The sequence below is a fragment of the Carcharhinus amblyrhynchos genome, chromosome 2, assembly GCF_965287045.1.
Source record: "Carcharhinus amblyrhynchos chromosome 2, sCarAmb.v2.hapA, whole genome shotgun sequence".
In the NCBI taxonomy this organism is placed as follows: Eukaryota; Metazoa; Chordata; class Chondrichthyes; order Carcharhiniformes; family Carcharhinidae; genus Carcharhinus; species Carcharhinus amblyrhynchos.
In genome coordinates this window covers 138632701-138660348 of record NC_137325.1, presented here as the reverse complement: position 1 = coordinate 138660348, position 27648 = coordinate 138632701, and the positions used below count along the sequence as shown (strand labels likewise).

At 44.2% G+C, this 27648-nt stretch overlaps 1 protein-coding gene across 1 annotated transcript in view; it reads right to left on the bottom strand.

Annotated features, from left to right (window-relative positions):
- Positions 1-24338, bottom strand: part of LOC145358968 (sodium channel protein type 1 subunit alpha-like) — a 512173-nt gene extending 487835 nt beyond the window's left edge. Inside the window, exon 1 of the mRNA XM_080213322.1 lies at positions 24223-24338. The gene's annotated coding sequence lies outside the window, so the exon portion shown is untranslated. The remainder of the gene's footprint in view (positions 1-24222) is intronic.
- Positions 24339-27648: the final 3310 nt, after the last annotated feature.

Sequence of the window (27648 nt, the reverse complement as noted above, 5' to 3'; positions counted from 1 at the left end):
CACCTTCCAAAAGCACTCCAGGGCAGGATCCCTTCCACATACCAATAACAGTTTTTGTTCATTGATGGCGTTAAACACTTAACCATAACATATCATTCAGCCTGTCTCAATCACATTCTCATTGAATTAAATCCAATCAGAACTCCTTTCAAATCCCACTTCAGTTTGACAATCAGAGCCAGAGATGTGGAAACTGAAAGATTCTTTCTATCAAAACCTCCTTTGAAATGAAAGGTACAAACAATTATGATTGCTTGTGGCATCCTTCTTATATTTTGTTCTGCCTCTTCTCCTTGTCACTTCATGTTTCCAGGTAACGTGGTCAGTGGAAAGTGAGTCATTAGGGGCCGGAGATGTTCAGCATCAGCTGCACATTCAGCATGAAACTCCTGGTACAGCTCAGCCTTATTAATACTTTCAGACAGATCTCAAGGCGATGCTATCAACACTCACTGTTTACGTAAAAAGCTCTTTAAAAAAGTTGGCCAAAATGCAAAAGCATTTAGTATTGGTCATAAGCACTTCATAGAATCCCTACAGTGCAGAAGGAGGCCATTCGACCCATTGAGTCTGCACACTCCCACTTGCAGCAGGCTGTTCTAAATGCAGATTCCTGATGTTGAAAATCACACTTGTGCATTTTATAATGCAAAGTTGTTTAAAAAAAGGAATAGTCCAAGGTGGCTTTCACGGAAGCACGTTGACTCTTACATCCATGATCAGTATCGAAGTGATACTCAATCCATAATCGGCTGAATCAAAGAAGCTGGTGTTTTTCACAACTCCTGCAGATCCCAACCCAACTGAGGACTTTTTTGGAATGCAGACACCGTTGTAATGTAGGAAGCACTGGGGCCTGTTTGTCCATAGCAAGCTCCCAAAAACTGCAATGTGATAGTGAACAAGTACTGTTTCTTCAGTTCTGTTGGATGAGAGGAAAATATTGACCAGGCTGCCAGAGGGAACTCGGCTGCATTTCTTTGAATGAATGCCAAGGGACCTTATAAGCCCTTTCCTATTCTCAATTAACCCATTTTCAATTGTGCAAGACAGCCCAGGGAAAAAAATGAACTCATCAAGGTCAGGGTCGTACAGCGCAGAAAAGACCCTCTAGCTCATCTGCACTGACAATAATTACCACTAAAAGTGCTCTAATCCCATTTTCTTGCAGTTGTCCCATATTCTTGAATGTTGTAACAAAAAAGTGCTCACCCAAAATACTTCTCAAAGGTTGTAAGCTTTCCTGCCTCCACTACCTTCTCAGGCAGTGCATTCCAGATCCCCTCCACCCTCTGAGTGAAAAGCTTTCTTCTCAAATATCCTCTGAATCTCCCGGGTCGGGATTTTCTGGCCCTTCCTATAGGTGAGATCTTATGGGGGTGCCCCCCGCCCCCCACCCCCCCCCCCCCCCCACCTCCCCGGCAGGTTCCCCAGTGGCGCAACTGGCAAGCAATGCGGACGGCCACAACACAAATTTGATTGAGTTTTTTTGAAGGGGTAATCAAGAAGGTAGATGAGGGCAGTTCAGCTGATATTGTCTACATGGACTTTAGCAAGGCCTTTGACAAGGTACCGCATGGTAGGTTGTTGCATAAGGTTAAATCTCACAGGATCCAGGATGAAGTATCTAAATGGATGCAAAATTTTCTTCTTGACAGAAGCCAGAGAGTGGTTGTAAAGAGTTGTTTTTCAAACTGGAGGCCTGTGACCAGCGGTGTGCCTCAGGGATCTGGTGCTGGATCCACTGTTATTTGTCATTTACATTAATGATTTGGATGAGAATATACAAGGCATGGTTAGTAAGTTTGCAGATGACATTAAGAATGGTGGCATAGTGGACAGTGAAGAAAATTATCTCCAATTGCAACAGGATCTTGATCAATTGGGCCAGTGGGCTGACGAATGGCAGATGGAATTTAATTTAGACAAATGTGAAGTGATGCATTTTGGTAGATTTTGGTGAAGAAGGCATTCGGCATGCTTGGTTTCATCAGTCAAAACATTGAGTAAAGGAGTTGGAATGTCTTGTTAAAGTTGTACAAGATATTGGTAAGGCCACACTTAGAATACTGTGTGCAATTCTGATCGCCCTACTGCAGAAAAGATATTATTAAACTGGAAAGAGTGCAGAAAAGACTTACTAGGATGTTACTGGGACTTGATAGATTGAGTTATAAGGAGAGGCTGGATAGACTGGGACTTTTTTCTGTGGAGTGTAGAGGGCTGAGGGGTGATCTTATAGAGGTCTATAAAGTAATGAGGGGCATAGATCAGCTAGATAGTCAATATCTTTTCCCAAAGGTAGGGGAGTCTAAAACTAGTGAGCATAGGTTTAAGGTGAGAGGGGAGAGATACAAAAGTGTCCAAAGGGGCAATTTTTTTCACACAGAGGATGGTGATTGTCTGGGACAAGCTGCCAGAGGTAGTAGTAGAGGCAGGTACAGTTTTGTCTATTAAAAAGCATTTAGATAATTACATGGTACAATGGATATAGAGGGATATGGGTCAAATGTGGGCAATTGGGATTAGCTTAGGGGTTTCATAAAAAAGGGCAGCATGGACAAGTTGGGCTGAAGGGCTTGTTTCCATAGAGTCATAGAGGTTTACAACATGCTGTAAACCTCTATGACTCTATGACATGCGGCTGCCAATGGTAAGCCACCTGTACCATGAGAGGGTCGGAAAATCCCGGTCAAGGGTTCAAACCAGGTACCTTTCATTCCTGTGTGACATAGTGCCATAAAACACATCAACCTCTTGTCATTAGCACAATCCTGAAAAGAACATTGTCATCTAGAAAAAAAACAAATTGTTCTCTCTCTTTCTTTCTCATAACTAGCAACAAGCAGGAAGAAATGATTCAATCTTTGGGCCATTTTGACATTCATAAATCACTCAAGCACTTGACGTCACCAAGCCCACTGAATTAAATTACAGGCCTGTAATTCACTTTTAGATACCCATTACTCCTGGTGCGATTTTGTGCGGAATACAGCAAACATGTCAATCAAATTTCAGCAACCTTTAACAACTGGAGTTCTTCAGGAACGAAACAAGAGTAACACAGAGAATCTTTGTAAACCCTGGCTGGCTCCTTCCTTCCTCAATGAAGAAACCTAACTGAGGTACATAACCTAACGTCAAAGTGAAGAGGAGGGGAGAAGATAAGGCAAATCAAGAAGCAGCCACTTGATAATGGGTTTTAGAAGACTTCAACATGCCGCCAAGGGAGGCAAACTGCAGTGCTGAAAAGAGAATGAGTTTGGAATGGAGCCAGGGAAAGCTTGAGTTCAAATTTCAAATTCAAATAACAATAACTTACATTTATATAGCCCCCTTCAGCATGGCAAAATGTCCCAAAGCATTTCACAGGAGCAGGTTCAGACAAAAATTGACACCGTACCCCATAAGGAGACATTCAAGTAGATGGCCAAATGCTTGGTCAAAAAAGGCAAAATTCTAAAGGGAGCAGAGAGAGAGAGAAAGAGAGAGAGGAGGCAAAGGAAAAAGAGAAAAAGAGAGAGAGGGGGAGTGAGAGGAGAGAGGGGGAGTGAGAGAGAGAGAGAGGGAGTGAGAGAGAGAGAGAGGGAGTGAGAGAGAGAGAGAGAGGGAGTGAGAGAGAGAGAGAGGGAGTGAGAGAGAGAGAGAGGGAGTGAGAGAGAGAGAGAGGGAGTGAGAGAGAGAGAGAGGGAGTGAGAGAGAGAGAGAGGGAGTGAGAAAGAGAGAGAGGGAGTGAGAAAGAGAGAGAGGGAGTGAGAAAGAGAGAGAGGGGGTGAGAGAGAGAGAGGGGGAGTGAGAGAGAGAGAGAGGGAGACGGGGGGGGAGAGAGAGAGAGAAAGGGAGAGAGAGATGAAAAGAGAGAAAGATGGAGTTAGAGACAGAGAAGTAAAGAGATGAGTATGGGAAGGGAATTCCAAAGCTTAGGGTCTAGACAGCTGAGGACATAGCTACTACTGCTAGAAAGGGGAGTACACAAGGGCCCAGAATTGGAGAAGCTCAGACATCAAAGGGCTTTTGGGCTGAAGGAGGCTACATAGGTGGAAGGGCTGACAGAAGGGTTTCAGCACAAGAATAAGAAGGAAGGGATAAATTCATCAATTGTACCCCATCCGCATGGAGACATTGGGCAAGATTTTCCAATCCCCCCAGCAAAAGAGGTGGCTCACCATTGGCTATTGGCAGTATCTTCTGGTCCCACTGCCGTCCACGGAGTTTTGTGTGACTCACCTGTTCCAGGCAGGAGTCAGGGGCTGGAAAACCCCACCCATTGTCTAAGGGAGTGTGGAGTGGAATCAGGGTTGCAAGTTGTTCTCTCACTGAGTATGGCTGCAAGGTGGGGAATGCTCCCTGGTGTTACATGGGATGGCTTCCACTTTTAGCACATTGCCCGTTTATGAGTTGTACTCAACGTATTAACTGTGACAAGAGACCACAGTGGTACGTTTAGAGAATTGCGTGTGGGAACGATAGTGTAGCGGCAAAACATCAAGTTTCAGCAACACGTTGGCACCACTTATATTAAGGTATCGTGTTTTGCAACATCTCGTGCTCTTTAACATGACTTCAGTGAGAGTGCTGGCCTGCAACGGGTCTGACTTAACCACCATTCCACGTCTTAGAACTGGCGTGGCTTTATTTTGAATGATACACAAATCGACTGATTCCTGGGATGAGTGGGATGTCCTATGTCGAGGGGTTGAGCAGCATGGGGCTCTATTCTCTGGAGCTTAGACAAACGAGAAGTGATTTCATCACTTTTTTTTAAGAGGATTTGGCAGGATAGATTCTGTGAAGATATTCCCCCTGGCTGGAGTGGGCAGAACAAGGACTTTAAAGACAAGATTTTAAACTAAGAAGAAGAGTAGTTTCTTCACTTAGAAGATTCTCTACCACAGAAATTATGGATGCTTGGTCATTGAAAATATTTATGACTGTGACCAATAGACTTTTGGATACTAAGGGAGTAAAAAGGTGGCACAGTGGTTAGCACTGCTGCCTCACACTGCCAGGGACCCGGGTTCAATTCCGGCCTTGGGCGATTGTGTGGAGTCTGCACGTTCCTCTCGTGTCTGTGTGGGTTTCCTCTGGGTGCTCCAATTTCCTCCCGCAGTTAAAAGATGTGCGGGTTAGGTTGATTGGCTGTGATAAATTGACCTTTGGTGTCAGGGAGATTAACAGGGCAAATACGTGGGGTTACAGGGATAGGACCTGGGTAGGATTGTTGTTGGCGCAGGCTTGATGGGCCGAATGGCCTCCTTCTGCAATCTAGGGATTCTATGAGTCTATGAAAGAATAAGGCAATTGGGTGGACAGAATTTTGGATAATAAGGGAATAAAGAGCAAGGCAACCGCATGGAGCAAAGGAGTTGAGGTAAAAGATCAGCCATGATTTTGGTGAATAAAGAATCAAGGCTTGGGTGGCAGGGTGGGTGGTGTGTATGAGCTACTCTAACTCCAATAATGTTCTTCATGTTATCAGACTGCAATGAACTATGACGCATTTCTCCATCACTGCTTGAATCGCCAAAGTAACAAGGCTACAAACAACAGGACGGCCAATCTCTCTCACGTGCACACTTGTACCACATCCATGCAACAGGCTATTGACAAAATAATGTCAATAAATCAGAGGGAAAGAGGTTTCTGACTATGATCCCTCACTCAATCTGCCACCTGCCCCACAACCCTGGCAGCTGACATTGTGCAGAAACACCAGCACACCAGATTACGTTAATCAATGACCTGACACTTCGCTTCCATGTCACCTTCAATTATTTTACCAATCAGTGTAACTCTTCCACCCATGGGAACAAATTCTCTCTACCTACTCTCTCTTGACCCCTTCAATCATTTTGTCAAAAAAATCTTACAGTTGACAACTTGCATCCCCAACAACTCATCTAATTTTAGAGATTTCCTTTCTATCCAACATCTGTTTCAAGCCAACAAGATCAATCCTTAATCTTTTCACACCCGACCTTCTCATAGAGTGGTCATTAACCCACAATGAACAACTGTACACAGAACATTCAGGGCCATGTGATCTTCAGCATACCAGTTAAGGAAGCTAGAAGCAGGAGTAGGCCATTCGTCCCCTCGAGCCTGTCAGTTTACTTCATAACGGGAAACGACAACAAAGGCTGATTCTGACAACGGTAACAGTCACTTGGATCTGTGTGCATTAATTCAGGGCAAATGCTGTTCAACTAACATGCTTGAGTCTTTTTGGAAAGCTGACAAAGAGGATTGACATCAGTAATGTGGTTTCTCTGTAATTTCCCTAAAGATTTGCTCCTCTATATCAATCCCTCTAGTGGCTTAATTCCAGTAGTGTAGTCTCATATAGTAGTGCAGTGTCATGTAGTAGTGTAGTAGAGAGTCAATGACCCAATGGTATTATCGCTAGATTATTAATCCGGAAACTCAGTTTTGGGGAACTAGGTTCGAGTCCTGCATTGGCAGGGAATGGGATTTGAATTCAATAAAAAATACCTGGAATTAAGAATCTACTGATGACCGCAAAATCATTGTCAATCAAATTGTCTGAAAAACACATCTGGTTCACTAATCTGCCATCCTTACCTGGTCTGGCCTACATGCAACTCCAGAGCCACAGCAATGTGGTTTACTCTCTACTGCTCTCCAAGGGCAACTGGGGATGGACAATAAATGCTGGCCAGCCAGCAACACCCATGTCTCACAAACAAATAAGAATAAAGATGTCATATAGTGTCATAGAATCATGGGGTGGAATTTTACTGCCCCACCCACCACAGTGGTAGTAGTGTCATGTCCTGTGGCATACTAGTGAGGGAAGAGGTGCCTTTGGACCCATGCTTCCCAAAGGTCAGCACCACTGCAGGGGTTTTCCGCTTGGTAATTCTGAATCTGTTGTAGACTATTTAACAGGAGAAACAATGATTAAGTCCTGTGCGCAATTCTGATCATCTCACTACAGAAAGGATGTAATCGCATTAGTGAGGGTACAGCGGAGATTTATGAGCCTGCTGCTGGGACAGGAAAATTGCAGCTATGAAGAAAGTTTGTACAGCCTGAGATTGTTCTCCTTGGAGTAGAGGAGGCTGAAGGGAGATTAGATTGAGATCTACAAAATTGAGGGGGGCCTGGGTCGAGCTGGTGGGAAGGGCCTGTTTACTTTAGCGTGGAGGTCAGTGGCTTGGGAGCACAGATTTAAACTGATTGACAGAAAGGTTAGAGGAATGAGGAATGTTTTTCATCCAGAGGGTTGCGGGGCGAGGGGAGTGGTGTCTGAAACTCACTGACTCAAAGTGTAGAAGAAGCAGAAACCTTCAACTCAAGGTGTCTGGATTTGCATCTCGAGTGCAGTAACCTGCAGGGATATGGACCGAATGCTGTAAAGTGGGATCACACCGGGCAGCTTGTTTTTCAGTCAGGACAGAGACAATGAGCCCAAGTGGCCTTTTTCTGTGCCGTAAACGTTCTGCGATTCTACGATGAGTCAACAATTCCCTTATCATTGTATCATACCAGATGGCACAGGGCAAACAATCTTATTCTGTTTTTCTTTAGTGTTTTGTACGCTTCTAAAATGGATCTTATGAATGGCAGAAACTGCTGTAACATTCTATCATTCCAAAACAACAAATATGTGACACAAACAAAACAGCCCTGAGGGATATTGCCTGGTGTTTTGTGTGTCTTCTTGCTCAGCATCAATCCCTACCTCCAACATCGATATTTCTGTTTATTCTAGCACCCAATGTATTTGATGAGAGATTTGGGCCTGTGTCTGTGGGAGTTTGCGCATTCTCCCTGTGGTTGCGTGGGTTTCCTCCGGGCGCTCCGGTTTCCTCCCACACCCCAAAGATGTGCTCTTAGGCTAATCGGTTTTTACCAAATTGACACTATTTCTTCCCTGAATCTGACTGAGTAGGGTTCCATTCGTAGACATGCAGGGTAGAATAGGTGTAGGGTGATGCGGCGGCGCGGGCTCGTTGGGCCGAAGGGCCTGTTTCCCGTGCTGGGTTGTTCTTTGTTCACAGATAACACGGCTTAATATTCCCGGCTCATCCAAACTCAAACAGCTTTAAAATTCTCTATGCCACAGCCAGGTTTTGAAATAGGGGAGGGGACGTGTGACGGGGGAGGGGACGTGTGACGGGGGAGGGGACGTGTGACGGGGGAGGGGACGTGTGACGGGGGAGGGGACGTGTGACGGGGGAGGGGACGTGTGACGGGGGAGGGGACGTGTGACGGGGGAGGGGACGTGTGACGGGGGAGGGGACGTGTGACGGGGGAGGGGACGTGTGACGGGGGAGGGGACGTGTGACGGGGGAGGGGACGTGTGACGGGGGAGGGGACGTGTGACGGGGGAGGATGTGCGTAATGGGAGATATGTGTAATAAGGAGGCTATGTGTGATAGGAATGATGCGTGTGATGGGGAGAATATGTGTAATGGGGATGTATGTAATGGGGAGGATATGTGTGACAAGGAAGGACTTGTCTAATACGGGAGGTACATGCGCGGCAGGGAGGTACATGCGCGGCAGGGAGGTACATGTGCGGCAGGGAGGTACATGCGTGGCAGGGAATGCTAAGTGAGCAATACAGAAACAATAAGATCATAAAAAAAATTGTACAGAAAGAATATTTTCACAGGATTTGAAAATACTGCAGGTGAACGAAGGAGAACCTTCGGGAAGAACCAATGTAAGATACAGATGCTGTTTTCATTTCATCCCAGGTAGTATAGCAGCCAGAGGCATCTGCGATGAAGACAGATGCCAAGCTTAACACTGGTGCCAGACATGAGCAGATAGAGACTGGGGGGAAATTGCACTGGGGAATGAGTGAGTCAGAGATTTTTAACAGAGTGACACACAGGCACCAGCATAATGTGGTTTAAAAGCTGACTGTTATCTTGGCACGTGAACCACCCCATACAATGAGCAGTTCACCAGGTGATGTCAGTCTTTGGAAGCAGTTACACAGATTGGGCAAGCAGTACAGATTTGTTCTCTGCATTTTTTTAAAAGCAAATGCAGAATAGTAGCACCGTTGAAACTTGAGATGAACAAACAGACTGCATTGTTTCCTGAATTGAAACAGTCACTTCACAAAATCTAATATAGCGCACTACATGCCTCACCAGCTGTGAGGCACTTTAGGATGTTCTGATGTTGTGAAAGGTGCTAGAGAAGTTCTTCAGAAAACTACTTTCTTGAAAATTAACCAGGGGCTCAGCTTGCTTATGTGGCCACAGCGTCACTTTCGCCCTTTGGGGAAGGATATTTGCTATCCCTCACCTAGTCTGGCCTCCATGTGATTCGAGGTTCACAGCAATGCGGTTGACTCTTAAATGCCCTCTGAAATGACCTAGCAAGCCACTCAGTTCAAGGGCAATTATGGATGGGCAATAAATGCTGACCCAGCCAACAGCACCCGCATCCCATGAATGAATTAAAAAAAACCTTATCCCTGACTAACCCCTACCCCTCCAATTTTGGCAAGTTAATTCAAGTAGAGTACAGCACTGGGATATAATCCAGAGACAAGTTACCAGGGAAAGGTGTTTGAAAGTCATTCGCACCTCTGAATTTCACCTCACTCTTTTTTTTAATCTACATCATCCAATTTGTTGTGACCATGAACGACCCTTGAGAATTTTCCACCAGGTTTCAGCAACAGAGTTTAAAACTCACAGCACACTTGGTGGTTGATGAAAGCATCGTGGCATTTCGCTGAAACATTTCAAATATTTTACCCGCAGCTGTTATCATTTTGTAAGAAAACATAGCAGTCAGTCTGCACCACCGACACCCCAAACACAGTGCCAACGTTTCGAGTCTAGATGACCCTTTGTCAGAGCGTTGACGAAGGATCATCCAGACTCGAAATGCTGGCTCTATTCTCTCTCCATAGATGTTGTCAGACCTGCTGAGATTTTCCAGCATTTTCTGGGGGTTTTTTTTGGATTCCAGCATCTGCAGTATTTTGCTTTGACACCAAAAACAGTAACGAGACCAACAACCGAAGTAAACCTCATTACTGGTGAGGTTGTTTGATGAAGAGCATGTTAGTTCAAAGAATTCCATCCATATTTCTACATAGCTAGCACTGTGGGATATTAAACAATCCTGGCTGAACAGGTAAAGTTTAAAGTTTATTGCTTAGTGTCACAGGTAGACTTACTTTAACATTGCAGTGAAGTTGCTGTGAAAATCCCCTAGTCGCCACACTCCGGCGCCTGTCCGGGTACACTGAGGGAGAATTTAGCAAGGCCAATGCACCTAACCAGCTCATTTTTCGTACTGTGGAAGAAAACCAGAGCACCCCGAGGAAACCCACGCAGACACGGGGAGAACGTGCAGACTCCGCACAGATAGTGACCCAAGCTAGGAATCAAACCCAGGTCCCTGGCACTGTGAGGCAGCAGTGCTAACCACTGGTAAAACAGGACTTGTTTAATCCCTTAGCTACACAAAGGAACAGGAGTAGATCAGTCAGCTCCTGAAGGACCGAGAACCCCCGATAATTTAGCACGACAAGCACCACTGCTTAGGCAGAGTCAGGTTAGATAATGTGTTCAGTTCCTCGAGTGGGATCAAACACAAAGGGGTAGATTTAATCTTTCACCGCCAACCATGTAACTAGCAGCAGTGGATTGGTCGCCTATTGTACAATTATTTTTAAAACGCTACATAAATGGATCATGATACACAGATAGCTGTGAAGGCAGCTGATTTGTATGGAGTCATACAATGAGGCACTGACAACCTAATTTTCCCCAGCCAATTTCACTGACGGAAAGCAAAGGAAGATTTGTATTTATTTAGCACTGCTCATGGCCTCCAGATGTCCCAATGAAGTGTTTTTTTGAAACATACTCCCTGTTGTATTGTTGGAGATGCAGCAGCCAATTGTGCACAGCAAGCTTCCACAAACTAGCAATGAGGTCATGCCCAGATAATCTGCTTTTGTCTTTATTTATTCACTCGGGGGATGTGGACATCACTGACTGGGCCAACATTTGTTGCCCATCCCTAATTACTCTTGAACTAAGGGCATTTAAGAGTCAACCACGTTGTTGTGGCTCTGGAGTCACATGCAGGCCAGACCAGGTAAGGACAGCGATTTCCTTCCCTAAAGGACATTAGTGAACCAGATGGGTTTTTCCAACAATCAACAATGATTTCATGGTCATCAGTAGATTCTTAATTCTGTATTTTTTTTTATTGAATTCAAATTTCACCAGCTGCCATGGTGGGATTCGATCCCAGATTCCCAGAGTATTATCCTGGAGTCCCCGGGTTACTAGTCTAGCAACAATAGTATGACACCACCGCCTCCCCCACGATACTGTTTTGAGGAATACATGTTGGTCAGGACACCAAGGAGAGCCCCACTGCTCTTCTTCAAAACAGTGCTGTGGAATCTTTAGCATCCACCTGAGAGGGCAGGTGGCACCTTGACTGAACGTGGCGTGTGAAAGATACTGCAGCACTCCCTCAGCACTGCACTGGGAGTATCAACTGGGATTACATTCTCAAATCCCTGGACATGAACCCATCACCTTCTAACTCAGAGGTTAGAATGCTCCCCTCCAACAGCACTTGGTGGGGGTGGGGCGCGGGGGTATATCTGCACCACGTGGACTGCAACTGTTCAGGGGCCGGCTCCCTACCTCCTCCTAAAAGACAGTTAGGGACAGGCAGTTAAATATTGGTCGATCCGGCGAGGTCCACACTTCAAGCACAGATTTTAAAGAGTGGAGTGGTTGTTTACTCCCAGTTTACTGCTCACCCGTGCAAGTTAAAAATCCTCTTGAGACTGACAGCAAAATCAAATGAGGCAAGCTGACATCAAACAACAACTTTGCATTTGACACGGTGAAAATGTCCCAAGGCATTGACAGAAAGCTAATCAAATAATATTGACACCAAACCACAGGGTGACATTGAGCCAAGTGAGCAAAAGCCTGGTCAGAGAGGTGGGTCGTAGAGAGCACGCCGAAGGAGGAGAGAGATCTGGAGATGGGTGGAGGGGAATTTTAGTCAGGGAATTCCAGAACTTAAAGCCTAAAGCCGCTGATGGAATGGTGGGCGGAGCAAAGGAAATGAAGGATGCTCAGGAGGCCGGAGTTAGCTAGAGTGCAGAGACCCGGGAGAGTAATTACAATTGGGAACAAAACAAAAATAAACGACTCTCTTTAAAGTTTCTGCTGAATTTTCCGGCCTTTCCGCCAGTGGGATCATCCAGTCCTGCCAATGGCGATTCCCCCCGCGGCTGGCTCCAGGCAGCACAGCCTGTCCTGCCATTCAATTAGATCATTTGCTGATCTGCAACGTTCTTGCCTTTGTAACTCTCAGCACCTTTGCCTCATGATATCCATCAATCTCAATGTCGAAATCCAATCTCAACACCTTTCTTGGGAAGGATGAACCTGGATGTCCGCTTTTTAATTTTTTTTCTCTCTGTGAACACCTGTCCACAAGTGTTTCCTGTCAAGCAGCCTAACTCTAATTTTAAGGCTATAGCCCATCGCTCAAACAGACTAAAATGGGATGTTTAGATTCTGTCGAGAACGTGGGGAGGATAAGAGACAGAATAAGCTGAACTCATTGGAAGCAGTGGGCGGTGTGATACACAGGTGCGCTGGGATCGCGAAAAGGGCATTCCTTGTCTTTATGTACTTTGTGATGATGAAGGGCTATTTATTCCCCACTGGCCTGCCCACGGCATTTTTACTTCTGAATCTGAGCATCAGTGGATTTCTTTATGCCTCCTCCGTTCGGCCATCGATCGAACAGATACACAAGTACGCACACAAGGAAATAATGTTTAAAAGGAAAACTACCCCTGTTGAATGAGAGAGCTTGTTAGCAGATTGGCCCACTTGGCTGGCATTTTCATCATCAGCTTGTTTGTTACAGTAATCAGAGATTTGAGTCTGAAAGTGGAATCAGTAAAGGCAGCAAGCAGCTCACTCGAGGTATTTCCCTGAGGGGAAGGTGGTGCAGAGTGGAGGTGGGAACCTTCAATCCTGAACCAAAAATCTTCCAGAGATCGGGGTTCAAACATCTTCCAGACCCGCTGAGATTATCCAGCATTTTCTCTTTTGGCTTTAAACATCTCTCTCTCTCTGCTTTGTGAGAATTGAGAGCATTAAACAACAGTTATGCATGATGTTGCAGTCTATGTGGCAAGTGTCAAAAATAACCAGGACCTGTTGTTAAACCTAACCTGGGATGGCACAGTGGTTAGCACTACTGCCTCACAGCACCAGGAACCCGGGTTCGACTCCCAGCTTGGGTCATTGTCTGTGTGGAGTCTGCATGTTCTCCCCAAGTCTGCATGGGTTTCCTCCGAGTACTCTGGTTTCCTCCCACAGTCCAAAGACCTGTTGGTTAGGTGCAGTGTGGCGACTAGGGAATTTCACAACAACTTTATTGCAATGTTAATGTAAGCCTACCTGTGACTAATAAAATAAACTTTACTTCAAATAAATCTTTGATTCTTCCTACATCCAATTCTGATCACGTTAGCAAGCCTGATTTTAATCATGCCTTCAGCTGCCTGGTCTCAGAGCTCTGGAAATCTCTCTAAACTTCTCCACCTCTCTGCATCTCTCTCCTCATTTAAAGAACTACTCAAAGACTACGGCCAGAATCTTATTACCATTCATGTCAGCGGGATTTTCCCGTCACGCTGCAGTGAGTGGATATTTGGCTGGCCGCCAAATTCTCCGAAATCGCTGTCGCAGGAGCGTGACATGAACAGTTCGCACCCTTCCTTTTTGACTATCTGCCCCCTCCCTCCACTCCCCCCCTCCCCCCACAGCGGGCATGTTTTGCAGTAACGGAGGCAGCAGAGGTGTCCCGCCATTAGCCAGTGGCAAGTTCTTCCAGTCCAGTCATTGCCAATTGGGTTTCCCACTTGTCGTTCGCAGCTGGGGAAGCTGCCATGGAGTGGGTCACCATCGGAAGATCCTGCTGGCGGGAATGACTAGAAAATCCCGCCCTCGGCATCCAATTCTGTTTGATTCTATTCCTGTGAAGTGCTTTTGGATGTTTCTATCAAATTAGAGGTGTTTTGTCAACACAGGCTGTTTCTGTGGATGCTTAGCTCACCCCAGCTGTTATTATTGCCATTCAACTCTTCAAATCTTAATATAGAAAAATAACTTCAAAAACTCAGTTGCAAACCCATGAAGAGATGACATGAAGTTGGCAAACAAGTAGTGATGCAAAGCTGACAGTCATTGATGCCATGCTGTTACGGTTATTCAGGAATGCAGACAATTGCCTGGCAGTACAGAACTTGAGTATTGCTGAAATAATCTATCCAACTTTTCCAAGTGTGTTTGACTTAAAGCTGTACCTGTCTTCATTTCCACAAGCAAACAAACGTTTATACGGGATGTGATTGGACAGATCGGTAGTAGGGTCACTCAATTATGCCGTGCCACGCTCTGCACTTGGTCTGAAATGTGTAAATTTCTTACATTTTTCCACTTATGCAGTTACCCTGCCTCAATAGATGACCACAGCATAAACAATCTCCCTTTGAAACACCACCCTCGCAGTAAGCAGAAGCAATTTGGCAGTGCAATTCATGACACCGCCAAAAAAAGTAGTAAATTTCTCTGACCACAAACTGTCTGAAAGTAAGGGGCTTGTTCTTGCACATTGTTTTAGTTCTGGTGGGCCTTCATCCCAACTCAAACAGGAATAAGTACTTGCTGGTTCAAACCCCTCGACTTCCAGCTTCCCTCCACAATCTAGCGTCCAGTGAAGACACTGAGGGTGGAATTTTACCGTTCCGCCCACCATAAGGATCGTAGTGGGCGGGGGTGGACCATGCTGAGATCCATTGTCCTCGAGGACGATTTTCCAGAGCGGCTGGAAAATCCCACCTTGAATCTTTGAAAGTCTGATCTAGTGCACACGTACAGCAATTAAGAACATAAGAACATAAGAAATAGGAGCAGGAGTAGGCCGTCTAGCCCTTCGAGCCTGCCCCGCCATTCAATAAGATCATGGCTGATCTGTCGTGGCTCAGTTCCACTTTCCGGCCCTCTCCCCATAACCCTTAATCCCCTCTCTTATCAAAAACCCATCAACCCGCTTCTTGAAAATATTTAGCAAGGCAGCCTCCACCACTTCAACGGGTAGAGAATTCCAGAGATTCACCACCCTTTGAGTGAAGAAGTTCCTCCTCAACTCCGTTCTAAAACGCCCCCCCTTTATCTTGAGGCTGTGCCCCCTAGTCCTACTGTCTTTTTTGAGCGGGAAGAGTCTCTCCACCTCTATCCTATCCATCCCATTCATCATCTTATACGTCTCAATGAGATCTCCCCTCATTCTTCTAAACTCCAACGAGTACAAGCCTAGTTTATTCAGCCTCTCCTCATAGCTCAACCCCCTCAACTCCGGTATCAGCCTAGTAAACCTCCTCTGCATTTAATTAACCCAACCACTTGGCTGATTTTCACATGCAGCATGAATGTTTGATAACATTGCAATGCTTCAAGGCCAACTCAGACTTACATCTGTGAACTCGATAAAGGGAGTAGAATAGTCATCCTTAACAAATGCAACTGAATTGACAAAATGCATGCCAATCTTAATGATGGGTCCAAATTTATATCTATTGGACCCATCAGTAAGCATGACCCCTGTTTGAAAGCAAGTTTTAAAATCACTTGTTGAATTAGCATTTATTGCCCATCCCTAATTTGAGAATGTTGTGGCGAGCTGCCTTCTTGAATCACTGTAGCCCATGTAATGTAGGTACACCCACAGTGCTGTTAGGGAGATAATTCCAGGATTTTGACCCAACAACAGGGAAGTAAGTGGGAATATTTCCAAGTCAGGCCTCCTTCGGCACTGTATGATTCTATAAAAAAAGGATGGTGTGTGGCTTGGAAGGGAGCTTGCAGTTGATTTAGGTGGTAGAAATTGCAAGGTTGGGAGGTGCTAGCCAAGGTTCTTTGATGAGTTGCTGCAGTGCGTCTTGTAGACGGTACACACTGCTGCCACTGTGCATCAGTAGTGGAGGGAGTGAAGGTTCATGAATGGGGTGCCATTCAAGTGGACTGTTTTGTCCTGGATGGTGTAGAGCTTCTCGAGTGTTGTTGGAACTTTTGTGCCTTGAGGTTCTAGGGCATCAAAGTCACAGAATTGTAACAGAAGAAGACCACTCGATCCATCGTGGATCTCCAAACGAGCATCATGACTTAGTACCATTCCCCTGCCTTTTCCCCACAGCCCTGTACATTGCTTCTATTCAAATAATCATCTATTGTCCTCCTGAATGCCTCAATTGAACCTATCTCCACCACACTTCCAGGCAGTGCATTCCAGACTTGAACCACTTGGTGCGTGTAAGAGGTTTTTCTCACATCACATTTGCTTCTTTTACAGATCACTTTAAATCTGTGCCCTCTCGATCATGATAGTTCAGAAGCAGGAACAGTTTTCCCTTTCAACTCTGTCCAGCCCCTCAAGATTTTGAATATCTTTATCAAATCTCTACTTAGCTTCCTTTTCTCCAAGTACAAGAGTCCCAATCTCTCCAATCTAGTCTATTACTGAAGTCTCTAATCCCTGGAACCACTTTTGTAAACCTCTTCTGCATTTTCTCCAATGTGTTCATATCCTTCCAATAGTGTGGTGCCCAGAGCTGTACGCAATATTTCTGCTGAACTTTATAATTACTATCTTGTGTAAGTTCAGTACAAATAACCTCCATGCTCCTGTAGTCTATGCCCCTATTATTAAAACCCAGGATACTATATTCTCTATTAACCAATCTCTCCAACGATCCTGTTCATTATCAATACACCCAGTTCCCTGTGCTCCTGCACTCTCTTAAGAAGTGTACCCCTTATTTTCTTTTGTCTCCCCATGTGCTTCCCACTAAAGTGCATCACCTCATATTTCTGCGCATTAAACTTCATCCGCCACCTTTCTACCCACTCCACCAATTTCTGTATTTGTTTTTAATTTCTACACTGTTTTCTTCATAGTTTACAATACTTCTTAAAGTTTATTTCAGCAATGGTAATGCCATTAAATATCAAGGGGAGATCATTGGATTCCCCATTGTTGGAGATGGTCATTGCTTGGTACTTGTGTGACATGAATGTTCACTTGCCATTTATCAGCCCAAGCCTGAATGTTGTCCAAATCTTTCTACATATGAACATAGGCTATTATGGGGTTCTCCTTCATGATTCATTATGTTTGCAGATGTATGGTCTGTCATATCTGATCATATAAATTCAGAGCTTGAGTAGGCCACTCAGCCCCTCAATCCTGATTCACCATTCAATAAGACCATGGCTGATCTGATTGTAACCTCCCACCTACCTCCAATAATCTTTAACTTCCTTGTTTATTAAGAATCTATCTTCCTCTGCCTTAAAAATATTCAAAGCCTGTTTCTACTGAGCGACATGGTGCAACAGTGGTTAGCATTGCTGCCTCACAGTGCCAGGGACCCGTGTTTGATTCCCAGCTTGGGTGACTGTCTGCGTGGAGTCTGCACATTAACCCGTGTCTGCGTGGGTTTCCTCCGGGCACTCCAGTTTCTTCCCACAGTCCAAAAGATTTGTTGTTAGTTGCATTGGCCATGCTAAATTCTCCCTTTGTGTACCCAAATAGGCGCCAGTGTGCGGTGACTAGGGGATTTTCACAGTAACTTCATTGCAGTTTTAATGTAAGCCTACTTGTGACACTAATAAATAAACTTAAAATGTTTTGAGGAATAGAGTGACTACCCCCAGAGAAAAAAAATCCTAACCTCTGTCTTAAATGAGCAAACCCTTATTTTGAAACATTGACCTCTAGTTCTACATTCTCCCACAAGAAGAAACATCCTCTCCACATCCACCCAGCCGATACCCCTCAGGACCTTAAAGGTTTCAATCAAGTTCCTCTTCTGAACTTCAGCGGATACAAGCCTAGCCTGTCCAACATTTCCTCATAAGACAACACATCCATTCTAGATATCAGTCTAGCAAAGCTTCGCTGAACAGCTTCTGACATATTTACATCCTTCCTTATATAAGGTACTGTACACAATACTCCTGACGTGGTCTCATCAGTGTCCTGTAAAACTGAAGCATTAACTTCTTACTTTTATATTCAAACTTTCTAGCAATAAACAGTAACAATCTGTTAGCTTTGCTAGTCACTCGTTGTACCTGCATACCAACCTTTTGTGAGACATGCACTAGGACACCCAGATCCCTCTGCACCTCAAAGCTCTACAGCCTCTCACCATTTAGACAGTATGCTTTTTTTTATTCTTCCTGCCAAAATAGACGATTTCACATTTTCCCACATTATACTTCACTTGATAGGTCCTTGCCAACTCACCTATTTACATACCTTTGTAGGCTCCTTTTGTCCTCTTCACAACTTACCTTCCTACCTTCTGGAAAAGTGATGTCCCTGCATATCCTATTGTATTTATGACTGGTTGACCAGCTGGTTGAGTAAGTTGCTACAACCAGTTCTGAGGAGGTTTTCCACTTTCACAGTGAAGGATTCCTTCATCTTTGTAAAAACCATACAGGATTTGCCTAATGATAGCAATGTTGTGTCCATTCAACATTGCTAGCCTATTTATGCAAACATATATATTAGGAGCAAGAGTAGGCCATTGGCCCCTCGAGCCTCCTCTGCCATTCAATAAGATCACGACTGATCTGCTTGTAACTTCAATTTCACATCCCTCCCTACCCTCAAAATATTCACCAATGTACTTGCAGCGAGTGAGAAATGTTGGCAATGCATGAACCAATATTTTAGTGAACTTATGAACTCAATAACTGGCACAGATGAGTTCAGTTTTAATGACACCATTTATGCCCAAATAAATGGTGTTGCCATAGGATCCCTCTAGCCCAGTTCTCACGATCATTGTTGAGTTTCCATGAGAAATGCATCTTCAATGGAATGATGCTTAACATGTTTCCGAAATGTAGATTATCTGTTACTATTTTTGCAGTTAAGAACTTCCTCACGCACCTTAATCCTGCACTCAAATTCGCTTTTGAAATAAATTTCCTCGATGCACCCATTGAGAAATCTGCCAATAGATTCTCTACAAGTGTCTATTTGCAGGTTGACCTTCACAGGTCAAAATACATGTTGGGATTCCTGCAGTACCATGCACTAAAAGGTTAGCCTTCTCAGCAAACTCAAACAGTTGCAAGCTGCTCACCGTGCAGGATTAGTGCTGAAACAAGATGCATCATAGCCATCCTGCAGGATAATGACTATGCTGATTAGATCATTGCTCACTGTATACCTCACAAACTCATGAATGGACACGTCCCGTCAACTTTTCACAACTGGCCAAGTACTGACCATTCTCAACCTGCCTGTGTTCGCAAAGCTCAGAACATAGTTGTCCAACATTAGATGTGATTCTGTAGCTGGACACTTACTAAACAACCTTGAATGCGTTAGAAATTACACAGGAAAACAATTTTGTATTATCAGTTATACTCACAGTGTGGGTCACTTACGTTTGCTTGAAACCACACACACACACACACACACACACACACACACACACACACACAGTTCTGTCCTTTGCAGATAGAAAGAGCATGTCCACACATTGCACTCTTTTCAACTAAACAAAAGCTTGGGAAACAGCCATTCCCAGATTCACTCCCATGATAGTGCCTTGACCAGAGATGACCTGCCTGTTGGAATTTAAACAAAAGCTTGGTAGTTAAATGTTTCTTGGTGAATTTCCATGGCAACGCCTCAAAAAATCAGAGTTCTGTTACCAACCAATCAGCACCCTCTTCTCACGCAGTATAAATTGTTGTTACCGTTAGACTTGGTATTCTTGCATATCTGTCCTGATAAGTGCCGGACAGAAAGTTTCAACATCATGCCTTTATTTCAGAATTATTCATTACAATACAACAACGTGTAATCGTACAGTGACTTTATATTATCAAACATTACACTCTTCCAAGGTTGAGATGAGCGCGCAGTCATTTATTTTTCTTTTCAAGGTAAGAACAGAACACTGGCCTACCAATATACCAATAAAGCACAATCCAGCATACAACGGATCTGCCCATTCCTTCTGACAGTTCACATCGAATTCAACTATGGACCATCACTGCCAGCATGAATGAGAGGATCACAACTCCAGTGAAACTTCTTAGCCAGTTCTCAGCGTTAGGATTCAGGGAGTCCTTCCGTGAGTTTTACTGGTCATTCCACCTGGCTCACAAGCCCAAGTTCTTTAGATAGAAACGAGGGAATATTCCAGCAAGTTCTGAATACCACGTGTTTGAAACGTTGTTTTCAAAAATCTATTCATCAATCCCGGCAAGGTCAGTTTTGTGAAACTGAGAAGAGAACGGCGGGTTCGCGTGCTGTTATGTGAGGATAGGCTTTCACTGTAACCATTGTGACCATGCCGGATGCTGACAGAATTCCCTCCCTGAGACCACTCACAGAGGACTACTGTGGCACTTTCCACTGAGAGACTAAACCAGCCATGTACAAGATTCGAACATCCAATAACACAAACTTGCTGGAATAAGTGGTAGTTGGGTGATCAATTTGCACAGCAGAGAAAGGATGGATCTGCATTCGTACAGAATTATAGAATCGTACAACTCACAAAGTGGCCATTCTGACCATCAAATATACATTTGCATTTTAAATGAGCAGTCCAGTTAGTCCCACTCTCCCACTCTTTCACTATCTCCCAGCAATTCTCCTCCTTCAAATATTTATCTATTGTTTTTTGAATGTTAATATTGAACCTATCAGGCAATGAATTCCAAATCCTAATGATTCATTGCCTTGAAACACTCTTACCCCACGTGTCGCCTCTGGTTCTTTTGCCAATGACCTTAAATCAACGTTCTCTTATACTGTGCCTTCAACCACTGGAAACAGTTTCTCCTCAGCTGACATATCTAAACCCTTCATGGTTTCAGACATGTCATCCTAATCTCCGAGGAGAGCGGCCGAGCTTCTCTTGTCTATCTACGTAACTGTAATCCTTCATCCCTGGTACCAGTGTAGCAAATCTCTTTCAGAACATCTACAAAACCTTTGCATTCTGCCTCACATCTGGTGCCCAGAATTAGACACAGCTAGGGTCAAACTCATGCTTTCTACAGAATCAGAATTGATAAATAACTTCCTGCCTTTTGTACTCTATTGATAAAGACCACTTTCCACCCGTGCTTTGCTATCTGCTTTGCTAAACTGCCCTGCCATCATCAGTGTTATATGCACAGACATCCCAGGTCTCTCTCTAATTGCTCCTCTTTTAAGACTGACTTTCACACCCAAAGTCTTTAACAGCCAGTGAAATATGGGGTTACGGTATAATATATGCAGCAACCAAAATTTTGCACACCCGGTTTCAGCAAACAATGTGATGGCCACCAGGAAATCTGGTTAACTGGGGGATAGATGGAGGCCGGGCCACTGGGGAGCACTCACTTGTTCTTCTTTGGCATAATGGGATCAGATCCCTTGCACCCACCCAAGGGAAAAGCAGTGGGGCGCTCGATTTAATGCCTCACCCAAAATCACTATCACTATGTAAGGTGCAAACAAGCACAGATTTCAGACTGAACACCACCTCCCATAGGGAATCTTGCCTCCTGGAAACAGAAACTCACTGTTCTGTTGGGCGTTGTAAATTCTTACTGTGTTCGTCACCCCAACCCACCTCCCCACATCACCAGCCCTCACCTTTCGGCCTGTGCCCTTCTGTTTTTTTTTGCCTCTTTCAGTACCTTGGACAGATAAAGAATGTATGTGTGTATCTTGTCTGTGTCCCTTCCCACCACCTCTCCCACTAAAAATAGCGTGGTTTAGACTGAAGAGATAAAGTTACTAATCCAAATATTTAAAGCCTGCGTAGCAATTGAATAGGAGTCCTTTAAACCACCATCAGTGCATCAGAACCACTCCTCCATCAGATTCTGGGTATGCGTCACCTAGCCACTTTCTATGTATCAGGATGACGAAAAGAGACTGGAACAATTTGATTTTCTTCCACTTTTACCCCACACTGTGCCTGTAGCACGCACTCAGACTGAAATCTCACATAATATGTCCACAGGCCCTTGAGGCTGTGGGAGTTATTGCACTCAATTCCCATCGAAGCTGGGTTTCGGAGCTTGTATCTTGGATTTTCTTATGTCGAGGGGATAACGTATGATTTGGTTTTCCATTTCCTGCCTCAATGTGTGCCTCTCCTTTCTCCCGTGCTCCAGCGGAACTCACCTGTCCCTACCTCAGGGATTTTTTTCCTCTGTCATTGATAATTGGTTGACAAGTCGCTATCACGGTTTTTGTTTTAAAAAATGGGATGTGCCCCGATGAAAAGGGAATTTTTATTTTGGTTTTCACAGCTCTCTAGAGAACAGTTGCTTTTTTTTTAATAACCAAAAGGGATTAAATTGGAGGGTTTTTGGTTAATGAAGTAAAAAAGTGGCAAAGCTAGCCGAGGACTAAAACTGTCCACCTCATACCAAACCTTTAATACCATAATTCCTTCCTGGCAGTGTTCACACTTGGTCTTTTATTTAATTTTTTTGTCACCCACATCCTCTTCCATCCAACTGCCCATCCCCTTTAATACCACACACACACAGCTCAGCTATAGTGCTCTCATCAGTACTGACCTGACCCCTGAGCCCTGCAAAGTGGCGAGCTGCACAAGCCTCTCCAGTAGGGTTAAGCCTCTGAGGCACTCGCCGGCTGAAGTAAAACTCCCTCCCAAAGCGCAAAGCCACAATTCTATTTTTTTACTGAAAAAGTGCAGCGGCAGACCCATTTGGCTTTTCTGGACACCTGATGAACTTAAATGTTAAAGAGAAAGCAGGTGCTTACGTAAAGAAGATGCCACATGGGGCTCGGGCGCAATACAGCATTTAAAAAAACAACATAAACTGAATAACACATGATGATATGTCCTGTAAATTTGCTCAACGCTGAACTCATGGTACCAGGAATCCACATCCAAACAAAGGAAACTCAAATCAGTGACAATTACATATCCCATTTCATATATCGCAGATCCCTCTGGTGATTTTCTAGTGTTTGGGGCACTAAAGTCATTTGCCTTAAATCATCATATATAGATTTCAGGCTTTCATTGTCATTTTGTACATTGAAGGCTGCAAGATAAAACATGGGCACTCTTGATGGAACTAATAGGGAGGAATTGATTCTACTGGCTGCAGCGTTGATAACAAGAAGTACAAGCTTAAGTTAATTGGCAAAAGAACCTGAAGAGAAACCAGGAGGTTTTATCTTTTTTGCAATGCTCTGTGTTGTTAAGAGTTAGAATGTACTGCCTCCATAGAGCGGTGGGTTCAGATTCATCAGGAACTTTCAAAAGACAAACTGGAGGTGAATTTTTAAAAAAGGGCAGGAGGAGAGAGAAATAAACTGCAGGTTGACAGAGAATGAGCACGAGGGGGAGTAAGATGGATTGGAGAGCTCTTTCTCTCTCTCTCTCTCTCGCTCTGAGAGCCAGAAACAATGAGCAGAATGTTCTGCTGCCCACTGCAGATTCAGAGGGCAAAAGACCGTTCGGGGTGGTCCGAGGTAGAACAGGCAGCTCAACCAGGGGCTCACACACCTTGTGGAGGCCATAGCAAATTACATAACAACTCCTCCTGGCCCCTTGCTGCTTTAAGCAAACAACACAGCCCCCAAGCCCAACCCTGATGTTAAAGAGCAGCAAAAAGACAGAACCCAGGCAGGTTATTTTCACAGCTGCCGGGCTGTTTCCAAATCCTTCCCTTCTGCTTCTCTGTGTTTGTGACATTGCTGTAACATTAAGCACTTTATATATATATTGTGTGTGCTTTCAACATCGACATTTTGTACAGGGGGTGGGGGGGGGGGGGGAAATTTTTCTGAGCCTGGAACCCTTTCAGATTTGGACTGGGGAGGATTTACCTCAGAATTAAGAGAAAAACACACATTTATACAAACGAAAACAGAGGTCCAACAACCAGCAATGGGGGAAAAAATACACTTAACAGCCAACAATAATGAAATCCTCAGCACTGGTAGGGTGGGAGGGGGGTAGAAAATACACATCCAAAAATACATATCCAACAACCAGCAACAACAATGACATTTTCACCATTAGAGGGATAAAAAAAACACATTATAAACCAGCAAGAATAATGACAAGAAAACCAAATGTCCACTTACCACTTTTAACTTTCTTTCTTCCGTGCAAAGCGCACCAGCTTCCAAACAAACACTTGAAAGTCTTCGCAGGTGTCAGTAAATCCAACAGTTCTCATCTTGAATACCTTTTGTTTTTTTTGGGGGGGGGGGGTGGTATCATCCGTTGAAGAATTCGATCCTTTCCATCTTTCCCGATGATTTTTTTTTCCTTTTCCCCCCCCCCCCCTCTCTCCTGGGTTGCTGCAAGTTTATAGTTTTCTCACTTTTTTTTTCCTTTCCTTCCCTCTCTCCACACACACGCACACACAGAGAGAGAAACAATTCTTGATGTGGAAATGTTTGACTTCTTCCTCCCCTCGTATTTATTTTTCTTTCTGTCTCACTCTGTGTAGAGAAACGAAATGAGGGTTTATTTTGTTGAAGAGGGGGGTGGAGGTGGTGGCGGGGACAGTGGGGGGGGGTGGTGGGTGGTGGGTGTGCTGAAGTCAATGCAGCCAGGAGCGCAGGGCTGCTGTTTGCTGTGGGGAGATGCTGAGGGAAGTGGGCTGTCTGATGGACTGTGACAGATGGCAGCCCCGGGGAGGGAGGGAGGAGGGAGGGGGGGGGGCGCGTGCTGGGAGAGGCGGCGCGAGCACTGGATCCCTCCCACCTCCAGCATCCAGCCCGCTCCCACTGCCTGTGTCCCCACAGCCGGGGGCGGGGGAGCTGATTGGAAACCACGCCCCCCCCCCCGCCCCCCTCCACCTCTCCCCAAACAACAAATCCAACAAAGTAGCGGTGTGCCCCTTGTTCTAAAACTCTCCGCGGCTCGAGGATAGACAGAGGTATGACAAGAAAAAAGATACATAGACGAGTGGAATATAGGAAAGAGAAGGGGAAATATTTTGACAGACAGGCGAAGCGTGGACAGGCAGATGGAACAAACAGTTCGGACCATTATTCTTATTTCCCCCTTTTACCGGCGTTGCATTTTAAAGATTGTAAGACCAGTTCAGACCAGCACTCTTATCGATGGACTGACACATGCAGACAGTGAGATAGCGACAGACAGATCGATACATACATACAGATAGCTAGAGATAGATAGATAGATAGATAAACACACACATACATACATACATACATACATAGAGACATAAATATCAATACATGCATACAGACAGTTAGATATGGACAGTTAGATGAATAGACAGATATATACAGTATAGATAGAGACAGATATCGATGCATGCAAACAGATAGATAGTTAGAAATAGAGAGATGGGCAGATAGATAAATGCACACATACAGTTAGATAGAGACAGTTAGAGATAGATAGCTCGATACATGCATACAGTCAGATAGATATAGACAGTTGCTAGATGATAGATGGACAGATACTCAGAGTTAGATGGAGACAGATATCGATACATGCACACAGACAAATAGCTTGATATAGATAGATGTACAGATAGATAGGTAGATAGATACATATATACATTCACACATCCAGACAGTTAGATAGAGACAGACAGATAGATAGATCGATACATGCATAGAGGCAGATGGTTAGATATAGACAGATGATAGATGGACAGATACACACAGTTAGAGACAAACAGATATTGATACATGCATACAGACAGATAGTTAGATATAGATAGATAGATGGATAGACAGATAGATAGATAGAGGCAAGTACATACATACAGATGGTTAGATGGTGACAGACAGATCGACTGATCAATACATGAATACGTACAGACAGTGAGATAGAGACAGACAGATAGATAGATATAGATAGATATATACATACAGACAGAGATATATACATACAGAGACTGACAGAGAGATTGAGTGATACATGCACACAGATAGATAGTTAGATAGAGATAGACAGACAGATGGACAGATACATACACACAGACAGGCAGATAGGTTGATCGATACATGCACACAGACAGATAGTTAGAGATATACAGATGGATGGACAGACAGACGTACAGATAAATAGATAGATTGATAGAGACAGACTATAGTTAGACACAGATAGGCAGATAGATAGATAGATAGATAGAAAAATAGATAGATAGATGGATGGATGGATATGTTAATTATTCATTAATATGTATAAATTATGCAAGTCATGATCTCCTATTAATTTTAATTACTATTTTTCAAACTGATTGTTATAAAAGGATTTAAAGATTTTGCTGGGTTATCTGGATTGGATTGGATTGGATTGGATAGGATTGGGATCAGTGCCTCCTGTTCTCTCAGTGAATATCACTGTCCTTCTCATCCTCCAGTCACCTTTTTGTTTTGTTTTAATATCCGGAATAAACAGATGGTTATAGGATATATTTGACTAAGAGGGAGAGCAACAAATGTTCAGTGGGCTGCTTCCTGGGGATGAAGGTACAGCAGGAGAGGTTAAGTGGACTCAGTCTAGATTGCCTAGAGTTTGGAAGAATAAGTGGTTCCTTTATTGAAATATAAAATTCTTTAGAGGGCTGTCAGCTAAGATGCCACGAGGATTTCTCCTCTCTGTGGGATCTAGAACTAGGGGACAAGTACCTTGGAATAAGGGGTCAGTCATTTAGAACTGCAATTAGGAGAAATGTCTTAAATCAAAGGACTATGACTCTTTGGAATTCTCTATCCCAGAGAGAGCCATGGATACTCTGTCACTGAGAATATTCAAGTACGAGGTGGTTACAATTTTGAACAGTGAGGGAATTTAAGAGATATGGGGAGAGGGCAGGAAGGTGGAGCTGAGATAGGAGATCAGCCATGATCTTATTGAATGGCAGAGAGGGCTCAAAGTGCTGGATGGCTAATTCAGGCCTACCTGTGATCAGTGGTCCCTTTTTATCTCTATGTGTTTCTAACATTCAGAAACAAAATTGATTTTAAAAAAATGTTCTGTTACCAACACACAGCTTATACCTTTTTTATATATTCATTTCTGTGACATGGGTTCCGCTGGCTGGCCAGCATTTATTGCCCATCCCTTGGGTGGCATGGTGGCACAGTGGTTAGCACTGCTGCTTCACAGTGCCAGGGACCTGGGTTTGATTCCCAGCTTGGGTCACTGTCTGTGTGGCGTTTGCCCATTCTCCCTGTGCCTGCTTGGGTTTCCTCCGGGTGCTCCAGTTTCCTCCCACATTCTGAAAGACGTGCTGGTTAGGTGCATTAACCCGAACAGGCACTGAAGTGGGGCAACTAGGGGAATGTCATAGTAACTTCATTGCAGTATTAATGTAAGCCTTACTTGTGACTAATAAATAAATGTTAATTTGTTTTCCAAGGGTAGTTGAGTGTCAACCACATTGCTGCAGCTTTGGAGTCATAAGTAGGCCAGTGCGGGTAAGGATAGTAGATTTCCTTCCCTAAAAGACATTAGTGAACCAGCTGGCTTTTTCCGACAATGGTTTCATGGTCATCAGTAGATTCCTAATTCCAGAT